This window comes from Miniopterus natalensis, chromosome 1 (genome assembly GCF_054644295.1).
Source record: "Miniopterus natalensis isolate mMinNat1 chromosome 1, mMinNat1.hap1, whole genome shotgun sequence".
Taxonomy (NCBI): domain Eukaryota; kingdom Metazoa; phylum Chordata; class Mammalia; order Chiroptera; family Miniopteridae; genus Miniopterus; species Miniopterus natalensis.
The window spans coordinates 84,718,628-84,730,673 of NC_142081.1; the positions used below are offsets into that span (position 1 = coordinate 84,718,628).

Genomic DNA, 12,046 nt, shown 5'->3' on the forward strand with positions numbered 1-12,046 from the left:
TAGTAATTAGCTTATGTGTGCCATGAGATGAAAAAGGTTGAAAATCCCTGCTCTTGAGTATCCACCTTTTAAATACTGTGATAAAATGAGCAGTACAGAGAAAGTGATGCCGCAGTAAAGGACATAACTGCTGCCTCAAAGAAAAGCACGTGTGTGAGGGTTTCTGTAAACTCAACTAGTCATTTTTTCATGGAACACCATTTTTACTTGAAACCAACAACTGAAAGACAAATTATTCAGGCTATTCAGATTAATCAAGCTTGAGAATTTGGCAAACATTTTCTTGAAAATGAATGAAGTATGTCTGGGACTTCAAAGAAAACCAACAGTGTGTGTTGCTAATGATGAAACAAGCTTTCAACCAAAAAATAAGTTTAGAAAACTTGCATCCAGAGGCTGTCTTTGCTTGGTGACATGCCGTGTTAACCAAGAAATGCCAGTATTTCCAAATTATCAATGCATGATATTAGAAAATCATGCATGAATAAAAGATTCATTCAAAGTACAAAATAAACCAAAGGATTTTAAAGCACCAATATGATAAATGTATTGACATGCAGTATTTTCAGATTCCACACTGTAACTCTCTTTAAGAAATAATCACACAACAAGTTTCCGTGTTGTATCCAAGAATATCCACAATTAACTGAACAGGCTATTTATACAATACTTCTCCTTTCTCCAACTGTAGATATGTCTGGGGTTGGATTTCTTCATTTCCCTCAACCAAAACATACAGCAACAAATTGAAAGTATACAGTGATATAAGAACATAACTGTCTTCAATTAAGCCAGGCATTAGAGAAATTCCCAACTCGCTACTGTTTTTGTTTTAGGAAAAAAAGTTATTTTTTTAATAAAATGTTATTTTTATTTTTAATAAAAATGTTATTTATATTAACATGTCACAAGTTTAATATTGTTATTTTTATATGAATTGAAATAATTTTTTAATTTCACAGTTTTAATTTCCAGTATCAATATAATCCACATAAACAAAATTCTTTGGAATCTTCAGTAATTTTTAAGAGTGCAAAAATGTCCAGAGACATGGAAAGTTGAGAACTGCTATTCTATGTCAGGGATGGGCAAACATTTCCTGCAAAAGGCAGATAGTAAACATTTTAGGCTTTGTGGTTCACGCGGTCTGTCATAAATGAGTGGGTATGACTGTGTTCTCCTAATACTTTATTTCCAGAAACAGGTAGAGAGCCAGGTATGCTGACCACTGTTCTATACCATTATCTGCTAGTGACTTACAGATCTAAAAGTAGCATATTTTCCAGTAACATTTTTATAGGTTATTATTTAAATATTCAAGGAAAGTTTAACATTTTTTCAATTTTTTTATTATGCAGAGATGCATGCAAATGATATGTAATTTTAAACTATGCAGTCCCGAATCATAAACAAATCACATTTCAATTTTATCTAGTCCAAGGACCTTAGAATCTGTCACTACACATAAAAAATTAAAAATAAGCTTACATCTGGCAACATGTTAGGGCCTCTACTTAAGAAAATATGCTTTATACAACCAACACACAAAAAATACTGTATTTCAAAAAAGAAAAAATCATGAGTGATGAAAACATCCCACATTTTACAAACTCAACAGGGTTCAATAATTATGTAATATAAAACTCACATACCTCCTTTCCACAAATGGAAATGAAAATACCAAAGCAATGGAAAAGAAGAATCCCACTGAAAGAATCCTATAAAATTTGAAAGACTTAAAAGAGGAAACAAGAAAAATGCTGCTTTGTAATCCCCAGGTTGAGACACCCAGGCTTTAAGGTTGCTAGAAAAGTCTACAAGGAGCTATAGCTCACCATGCCCAAAAGCACAGGAACCATGAGTGAGTGCATCCGGGATTCCCGTGGTCAGGGCTCTCGGCGGGAAGGCACACAATGTCACAGGCACTCAGTCACTCAACTGCCGCCTGTCTGGAGGCACAGGTGTAAGGAATCAACTGGCAGTCACCGACAATGACCTCATTCCAGACTACCCAGACCATCTATAACAATTCTTGCACGTGCACGGGACCCGTGTTTTCTCTCAGACTGTCCTCAAGGAAAACCGGCAGCATTTTCTAGTGCTAGGTACATCCCCACCTCCTCACAATGGGACGCTTCTCAGCTGATGACCTCTTTTTCATTGTGTCTATTTTCTACCACCCACTACTATACAGTCTTGGATAGTCTTCATGATTACACGATCAATGATCCACATGCTGGGGTTTTTGTTTTTCTTTCCTGTATTTTAGCTCTTTCCTCTAATTCAGGGTATACGGCCCACGAAATCATTTGCTCTGGCCCTGCCAAGGCCTCACCAAAGAGAAGCAGTCCCAGCTGCTCACCCACATGAGGAGTGAGTTAATTAAATGTATGACCAAATAAAGCAGGCTAATTTTTAAGTTGATAATTTTGTATGGCCCACAAATGATGTCATAAATATCCAATGGCCTTGGCAGAACAAAGGTTCCCCACACTGCTCTAATTATTGGGGGCAGGGGAGAATAACTTCATAACATTTTCCTTGACTAATTCTCAATTCCAGATCCATCCCAACATTCCACCAGCATTCCCTTAAGTCCTCTCTATTAGAAAAAATAATCTTGTAATCTTTTTTCTTTTTAATCCTCACTCCAGGATATGTTTATTGATTTTAGAGAGAGAGGAATGAAGAGAGGGAAAAGGAGAGAAAGGGGAAGGGGGAGGGGAGAGGCAGAGAAAGGAAGAGGGGGGGAGGGGAAGAGAGAGGTAAAAAAACACATCGATGTGAGAAACATCAATCAGTTGCCTCCCCTACGAGCCCCAAGCAGGAATCAACCCACAACCTAGGTATGTGTCCTGACCAGGAATTGAAACCACAACCCTTTTGGCGTACTGTATAGAATGACATTCCAACCAACCGAGCTACCCGGCCAGGGCTGTAATCATTTTTTATAATTAAGATACAGCAATGTAATTTTTTATATTTGTTGGGGTTACATCCACCACTAGATTTCCTTGAGGATGGAACTCATATCATCATGTCCCAAAAAAACAAAAAACGACATAATAGCCTCTATTCAGAAGTAATTCTATATGTGATCAACTCCACCTTCCAAGAGCTCTCTTTCCCTTCAAGGTCAGAGTAACCTAATTACTTTACTCATGGGGAGACAGCCTGGCTAATGAAAAGGGCACACATTTTGAAATGAGACAGACCAGCTCTGCCTTACTAACTCCATGATCTTAGCCAGGCTATTTAATGAAATGAGATAATATGCAATGACATAAGTAAAACACTTAACCTACAGTAGCCAATCAATAGATGACTGTTTTTATTAACACTTTTCAATCTCATTTTCATCACTCACTATTTCTCACTTCCTCTAATCTTACAAATTTTTTTAACAGGTCCTGTATTGAAAGAAATACAGGCTTTGGTGGGAGACAGACCAGTTTCCTGATCCTACCACTTACTACATACACAACTCACAAATTATGAAACCTTGGGAAATCAAATAAAATAACATTTATATATATCATGTTAGTGACATATAACCCTGAGTAAAGACAATTTCTGAGACTCAACATGAATTGTTTCATTTAATTCTCAAGATGATCCTATAATGTAATCAGTATTATAATCATCTTATAGATGAGAAATCTGAATTTTAAGCAACTTGCCCTAAACCCACAGTCAGAAGGGATTCTAATGTCAGCATGTAAGAATCTAATGCCTACACTACTAACCACAACACACACTGCTACCTCTTATCCCCGTTAGTTAACCTTTCACATTCAGCTTTCTCAGGTATCAAATAGAAATAAAATCTATGCCTCAAGTACTTCTGTGATGGCTAAATGAAACAACGTATCTAAGGCACCGGGAACACACTAGATGCACAAATATTAGCTCCCCCCTCCTCACAACATTTCCCTTAATGTCATTTTACTTTATCCTGTTTATTTACAAATTAAAAAACTGCCCATTTCAAATCCACATCCTCTAGCTTGCACATCAGTCACGTGCCTTCTCTGATAGACCCAAAACCTCAGGTAGATTTGGAAAACAATATTTTCAGCCTTCAATCCACTGATTTTTGGACACTTACGACTAGACCACATCAACAAAATCCATACCCTATAAAAGCCATAGATATTTCCAAAACCTATGGTCACATCTTGCAAGGTGGCCAACGATAGTGTTTCCCTATGTTCTATACAGTTACAGTAAATTATGGAGTATGTCAGAAGTTCAAGAACATAATTCAGACTCTACTGAATCTTTCTAATGAACAAAATGTCACCACAGAATTAACCTCAAATCAAAGTAATTTCAAAATGTCATGAGAAACCTAAAAATAATTCAGCCAATAAAGTAAGTCTTATTAAAATTATGAATCACTTTCTATTCAAATTAAGATGCATAAAAATAAAATAAATGTTTATTAAAGAGCTAAATTTAACATTAAATTATAACAGTTACCAAAAGTATATCCCATTAACAATAAAGCCTCTAATGGAATGAAACTACAAATAAATTTAAAAAGTAGAAAAACTGAAAATCCACAAATACATGGAAATTAAGTAACATACTCTGAAACAACCAATGAGCCAAAGAGATGAAATCCATAAAAATGAAAAAAAAAACATAATACATCAAACCTTATGGAATGCAGTGAAACAATGCTAAGAGGGAAGTTATAGCTGTGAACACTTACATTAAAAAAGAAAAAAAATCTAAAATCAATAACAACTTTATAACTCATGGATCTGGAGAAGAGCAAAGTTAGGAGACGAAGGATGCAATAAAGATTAGAGCAGTAATAAATAAAACAGAGAATTTAAAAAGAAATAATGAAACTAAAAGTTGTTTTGTTTTTTTCAAAAGATCAACAAAACTGACAAACCCTTAGAAAAAAAAATTCAAATAATTAAAATCAAAAGTGAAAAAAGACAATATACCGATGCCACAGAAATAACAAGGGTTACAACAGACTACCAACAAATTGGACAACCTAGAACACACAGAGAAATTCCTAGAAACCTACAACCTACCAAGACTATATCATGACAAAATTTAAAAATCTAGGAAGACCTAAGCAAATACGGAGATAGAAACATAATCACACCCTCCCAGCAGCGCTGGCCGGTTTGGCTGTGTTTAGAGCGTCAGCCCGGGAACTGAAGGGTCCCAGGTTCAGTTCCGGCCAAGGGCGCTGCCTCAGTTGCCCACTCTCTCTGAAAGGCAACGGAGGGGATCTCCTCCAGTGAGGATTATAAATATTTATATATATATATCTTTATTGATTTCAGAGAGAGGAAAGGAGAGGGAGAGAGAAAGATAGAAACATCAATGATGAGAGAGCCATTGATTAAGCCCACAACCCGGGCATGTGCCCTGACCGGGAATCGAACCCTGATCACCTGGATCCTAGGTCGGCGCTCAACCGCTGAGCCACACCCAGCCGGGCGTCCAGTGAGGATTAAACAACAACAACAAAAAAGCCCTCCCAGCAAAGAAAAGCCCAGGACCAGATGACTTCGCTGGAGAATTCTACTAAACATTTAAAGAATTAACGGCAAGCCTCCTTCAATTCTTCCTCAGAATTGAAGAGGAGGGAACACTGCCAAGCTCCGTCTGAGGCCAGCATTACCATGATGCCAAAGCCAAACAAAAACACTAAAAGTAAACTATAGACCGATATCCCTAATAAACAGTAAATTAAAAACCCTCAAAAAATACTATCAAACCAAATTCAACAGCACATTAAAAGGATTATATACCATTCCCAAGTGGGATTTATCCCTGGAATGCAAGAATGATTCAACATACGAAAAGCAATCAGTGTGATACACCATGTTATCTAATGAAGAACAAAACCAAGCGATCCTCTCAGTTCACACAGAAAAAGCATTTGACTAAACTCAGTACCTTTTCATGATTAAAACACTCAACAAAACTAGGAAAAGAAGGAAACTAAACATAATAAAGCCATATAGAAGCCAGCTGTGAATTACTTCATATTCATACATTCTTTTATTTTTATTAATTTTTTTATTGATTTTAGAGGAGAGAGAGCAAGAAACAGAAACATCAATGTGAGAAGCACTGATCTGTTGCCTCCCATACGTGTCCCGACTGGGAACTGAACCCCCCACCTTTCTGGTGAACCACAGAACCCTCCAACCAACTGAGCCACGCCGGCCAGGGCCATATTCATACATTCCTGAGAGGAGACAGACCCACACAAGAAATGGTAAATGTCGCAAACTCTGTGCACAACACAGCTACAGTGTGCTTCAGGTTTCACAGTCTTTCCCCAAATGGCATCTTAATCGAGTCCCTTCGCCTCCCTTTCTAAAATGTCCATATACACACACTCTGCCCTCAATGTTTCTTCTTAGTGCTTACTACAATCTAATATGCAACATATATTTCACTTATCTTGTGCACTGTCTTTCCTACTCAAATATAAGACACACAAGGGCAGGGACTTTTGTCTGTGTTGCTCACTGTTGAATTCCTAGTGTCTTAAAATACTGCTTGCCATAGGAACAAGTGGCTCCATAAGTATTTGATAAGTGAACGAACACTGGAATCTCTGCTAGTGTTAGCTATGATAACATTATCCTCCCGAAGGAGGAAGAATTACTAATTTCATTGATCATAATGTAAAATGCTTATTATAATATAGTAGGCAAATTCCCTACTAACTAAAGATACGAAAAGGTGAGCATCTATGCCAGTGCCCTTTGGCATTTCCCGCTTCCTGCTCTCCCACCACAACCCTCCACCCCCGTGGTAAGGAAACCATACTAGTCCCACTCGGCTCGATGCTGCTCACTCTCCATCGGCCATGGGTTGGATCATACTGGTATTCGTTGCACAGCTGCTTTCTCATACAAATTTCCGCCAATCTGGGCCTTCAGCATGACCCAAGAGCCTGGCCCTTCCTCCTTTTGGGAGATGGCTGGCCAGCTCCTCTGTAATCACCTGTCTCTCGTCCCGTGGAGAGGCCTGGCACGGGCCATTGCCTCAGCCAAGAACACTATTCTCTTTGCCTATTGTGCGTATCTGACATTTTTTTCTGATTACAAATGTTTTCTAAAATTTTTTAAGTTTCTGTTTAAAATGTAATAGCATTTACCATATATCCATCTCTGAAACTCTCAGGAGAGAAAAAAATACTATATAACCACAAATTACTAACAGTGAGCCAAGACTTTGTGCCAATGTGGATTCTCTTACTGGCTAGAAAAGAACCATTACCTTTAATCCCAAAGCCTCACTTTCCTGATTTTATCTCCCAGAACATCTCTCCCCTGATGTCCTTATTTTGGAGAGATGCTTGCTGAAGTAATTAGGGATGTAGAGCAATGACATCTGCAACTTACTCTAAAATACTTCATTGATGGGTAGATAGGTAGATATATAGGTAGGTAGCACATATGGCAAAATGTTACCAACTGTTGGATCTAAGGTGGGCATATAGGAGTATTCTTTGTACTACTCTACTTTTCCATTTATTTGAAATGTTTGTGGTGTCTGGAAAAGAACACCCATGTCTCCCAGCCTCCCCTAACTCAGAGCTACGTATCTCTCCAGGATCCCAATCAGCCACTTAGCGAATGCAGTGACCGTCAGATTGGTTGTCCCTACCTCCAACCCCGCCTGCACACGGCTGCCAACATCCTAAGCTACTTAAATGACCACATTACTACTTTAAATAGAGTATCAGGTGACTCAGCACTCTCATGATAAAGTGAAAATTCTCTGAAATCACACACGCCCTCCATCCTCTCCACTGTCTTTTTTTTAACTGATTTTATAGAGAGGAGGGGGGAGAGGGGGAGAGAGAGAGGCATCGACGTGAGAGAGAAACATCAATTGGTTGCCTCCCAAACACACCCCAACCGGGATCAAACGCGCAACCTGGGAATCGAACCCACAACCTTCCGGTGTACGGGATGATGCTCCAACCAACTGAGGCTCCAGGTCAGGGCTCGTCTCCAATGTCTTTCACCACAGAAATCACACCAATGCCCTAAAACTACCTGCAGAGCCCTGAACACACCGCTGTTTCACGCCTCTGTGTATCTGCTCTCTCTCGTTCCTCTGCCTGCTTCAAACACGGGTGCGTGTCTGTCACTGCACCGCCCGAGGAGCAGTGTAAGCAAACAGGACCGTCCTATGAGCGACAGGAAAGTCTCAGTTATGCACTGATACATCCTTATTCATACCTGGATATCACTATTCAGCAATTCCTTTCTAAATCAGTAGAGGGTGCCATAATTTCATTTTTAAAAGAGAAAGTTAAAGTCATGCTAACAAAAGCAATTTTCAACTTCAGATGGAGTGTTAAAAGTTCTAAAAAAATTTTTCCCCAGTTTTGAGATATATCCATCACAGTATAAGTTTAAAGTATACCAAATAATGGTTTCACTTACATATATTGTGAAATGATTACTGCTATAAATTTAGTTAGTATCTACCATCTCATACAGATACAAAAAGAAAAAGCAAAAAAATAAAATAAAATTTATAGAATTAACTGTAGTCATCATGCTATACATTACATCCCCAGTACTTATGTATCCTTTAACTGGAAGCCTGTACCCTCTGACCTTCCCCATACCCCACTTCCCCACCTCTGGTAACCACATATCTATCTAATCTATTTTTCTAGGAGCTTGGGTTTATATATCTTTTTCCTAATAAATAAGGATTTTCAAAATGAAAATAAACACCCATTATCAACTTAAACAAAATTTTTTAAACAAAATTTTTTAAACAAAATTTAGAAAAGAAACCACATGACCATACACCTTAAATTCTAAATGTGATTATATTGTTTGAACCAACCATTTAACTTGTAGGAATTCACTCTAAAAAATAACCAAACAAGTATGCAATAATGGATCAATCATTTTAAATAAAATATACTGGGAAATGGTTGAAGTTTTGCTTTTTGTTGTTGTTTGTTGTTTTTAACCCTCACCCGAGAATATGTTTTTTTCATTGATTCTAGAGAGAGAAACATCAGTGTGAGAAACATCTATCCAACCCTCGGCCCTTCGGTGCACGGGACAGCACCCTAACCGCTGAGCCACACCGGGCAGGGAGGCTGAAGTGTTCAACGACAGTATCTTCACTGGAGAGTTACTACTTCACTCACAGTATCAACATGGAACCGACCCTAATGCACAGCTATTGTGACTTCAATATATTTGCACCAGTACATGTGGCCTCTGTCTCACCACCTCTTTATTCAAACTTTTGCCATTTATTTCACTTTTAGCCTTCTGGTCTATACTTTCCTAAGCTGGTTCCTAGTCCATTTTTAGTTTTGGTTTTACAAGTCCAGAAAGGTACTGACCACTAACAGTGGCCACATTTTAAACAGGACAATAGAGCTCAAAATTTCTGGAACTTTCAAAATGAACCACTACCTTTTGTAACTTAAGTTATATATTGCTTACAATTACCAAATAATTGTTAAGCTCTTATGATCTGCACAGTACTATACCGGGCTGTAACAGGAATTTCCAAAGTATCATCATATTTAGATCTGATCATCTGAAAATCAATTCCAGTTCTAAAATTATGAATCTATGAGTCTTGTTTTATTCTGTGATTTTCAGGGACTCAAGTAAACCCGGTCACCCTCCGGGTATTCTGAAGCTGCACATTCCCTGTGTAAACTGGAATCACTTCCATGAGATCTCATCCTTATCTGAAAGGAAGGAGAGATGAGACTGAAAAAGAATGGAACCACCAAAGAACCTAGGAATTTAGTAAGCTTTCCGTGAGATATTAAAAATCAAATACTACTCAAGCCTGGGTCATAACACCAGGAAGCTGGCATCAACTCTCATGCACTTAGTCTTCCCAACAAGATCTTCCATTTTCTAGCCAATCTCTCAGTCACTGTTTTCTTCAATGAGTAAAAATGCAACAAATATCTGTCTATATCTAATCTAAACAAAAGCATTAAAAGACAATCAGGTAAGATTTTTTTTCCAAGTTAGCAAAAATATCTCTTAATAGTGGAAACTTAATAAATGCTTAGGACTATTTGAAATTTGAACCTATTTAGGTAACATTAAAAGTGAGTATGTAATCTGACAATAAAAGATCCATTTCTAACGTGCATGTCCCAGTGAAACTCCCACTCACCTAACAGCTGCAAATTCATTCTGTGTTTCCTAAAAAGAGTCTCTTCTCATTTGCATTTCTTTAAAGATTTGAATGATTTCTTTATTTTTGGTAAAAGATAAGCTGGGAAGGGTGAATGTCTTAAACTGCTGAGTAGATCAACCAGCCAAAAATGGACTGGGGAGTTTTAGAGTAGGATTTTAGAGCTCTGAAGTGAAAGCTCAAGAGATTATCCAGATAAATGTAAAAGAGAAAAGGGGCCTATAAAAGACGAGGACCCTAACTTCTCTGAAGCCTAAGATACTGGGCCAGACCTGGGGGGTTGGTTAATCAGGAAGAGGAAAAATAATAAGTCTGTGCTACCACTCTCTCAACATCAAGAAAACCTGTAACTATCATCAAGTAGAAACAAACTGACTAATACTTTTCTTTACACTTGATAAGCCTATATTAAGATTTACAATGAAAATCCTTCTTTCTTAATTTTTGCAACAGTTACACAAAGTGAACCAAGTAATTGTGCCTTCTTGATTGTTCCAGGCATCATCTCCCCATTATAAAAAAAGATACTTTTGCTATGACCACTCCTACATGAATTATCTTCAGTTGTGTTACAATCTTCTTAGATTAAGAAAATGTGACAATATCTCAGATAAGTTCTTTTACTCTCCCCTAAACCACTTGAGAACATTTCCACAACCATTAATTTCACAAACCAGCCAAGACATCTAAGAGAAAACTCATAGCTGTAAAATTCTGAAAATCTTGCTAAATGTGTCTACAGCTCAAGAATTGTTTCTTTGCCTTAATCCCTGAAGAGTAAACTGCTATGGAAAGAAAAGAGGGAAGAAAAGAGCCCAATAAATTACCATTTAGAAAGCACTGAATTAGTGTAAGAGATGTTTAGATGAGGCAGGAATTACCGAAAACCATTGGGCTTTTGTCCCTTTTTTTTTTCCATTGAGGGTTTTTTTTAATTGAACGTATTGGGATGACATTGGCTCACAAAACCATATAGATTTCAAATGTACCACTCAACAAAACATCATATGCACACTGCATCGTGTGCCCATTGCCCCAAGCAGTCTCTTATTTTCAATCACTAACCTAACTCATATTGACTTTATATTAAATGCTCACTGCATCCCTGCAATATTACATCTCAGTATTTGTAGCACTAATTGCACTTTTTAAGGCTATTTTTTCATTTCAGGGCCCTTTATTTTGGTAACAAAACATACACTGTTTTGAAAAGTAAACAAATGGCATTGAACATCTTTGAGACACAGTTCAATGTGGAACCAGTATAATAGGAAATCATTCAGCTGCAAAGCAATGATGAGCTGAAAGCTGGGTACTGCAACCTCCCACTGATTGATGAATTACCCACTTTGAGGAGACATGCACTGAAATATGCATCTGTGTTTGGAACAACTTTCTGCTGTGAGTTCTTTTCAAAACTTACTATTGCAAAGAGTTCACTGCACTCCAGACTGACCAATGCAAACCTGGAACAGTAGTTCCAAGTAGCAACATCAATACCAGCTAACATCACACACCTCACCAAAGAGAAGCAGTTCCAGCCAGCATATTAGGGGTAAGTTAATTAAATGACCAAATACAGCAGGCTAATTTTTAAGTTGATAATTTTTGTATGGCCTTAAAATGAAGTTATAAATATCCAAATGGCCCTCAGCAGAAAAAGGTTCCCCTCACCCCCATGTTAGTACAATCATAAGCTAAATATCTGGCAGGGTAAGCAGAACTAAACTCATAGTAATTAAAGAATTGTTTTACCTTGTCATGAACTACAATTGATGTGTTTTAATGTTTTAAGGAATTATACTAATCCAAATATTTCCCAAAATGGATCACAGGCCTAAAAATAAAA

General features: G+C 37.6%; 1 protein-coding gene and 1 pseudogene across 2 annotated transcripts in view; both read right to left on the minus strand.

Annotated features, from left to right (window-relative positions):
* Positions 1-12,046, minus strand: part of MPP7 (MAGUK p55 scaffold protein 7) — a 289,619-nt gene that overhangs the window by 242,809 nt on the left and 34,764 nt on the right. The gene's annotated exons all lie outside the window — the stretch shown is intronic.
* The window catches only part of LOC107536117 (large ribosomal subunit protein eL13-like), a 31,553-nt pseudogene that overhangs the window by 889 nt on the left and 18,618 nt on the right, over positions 1-12,046 (minus strand).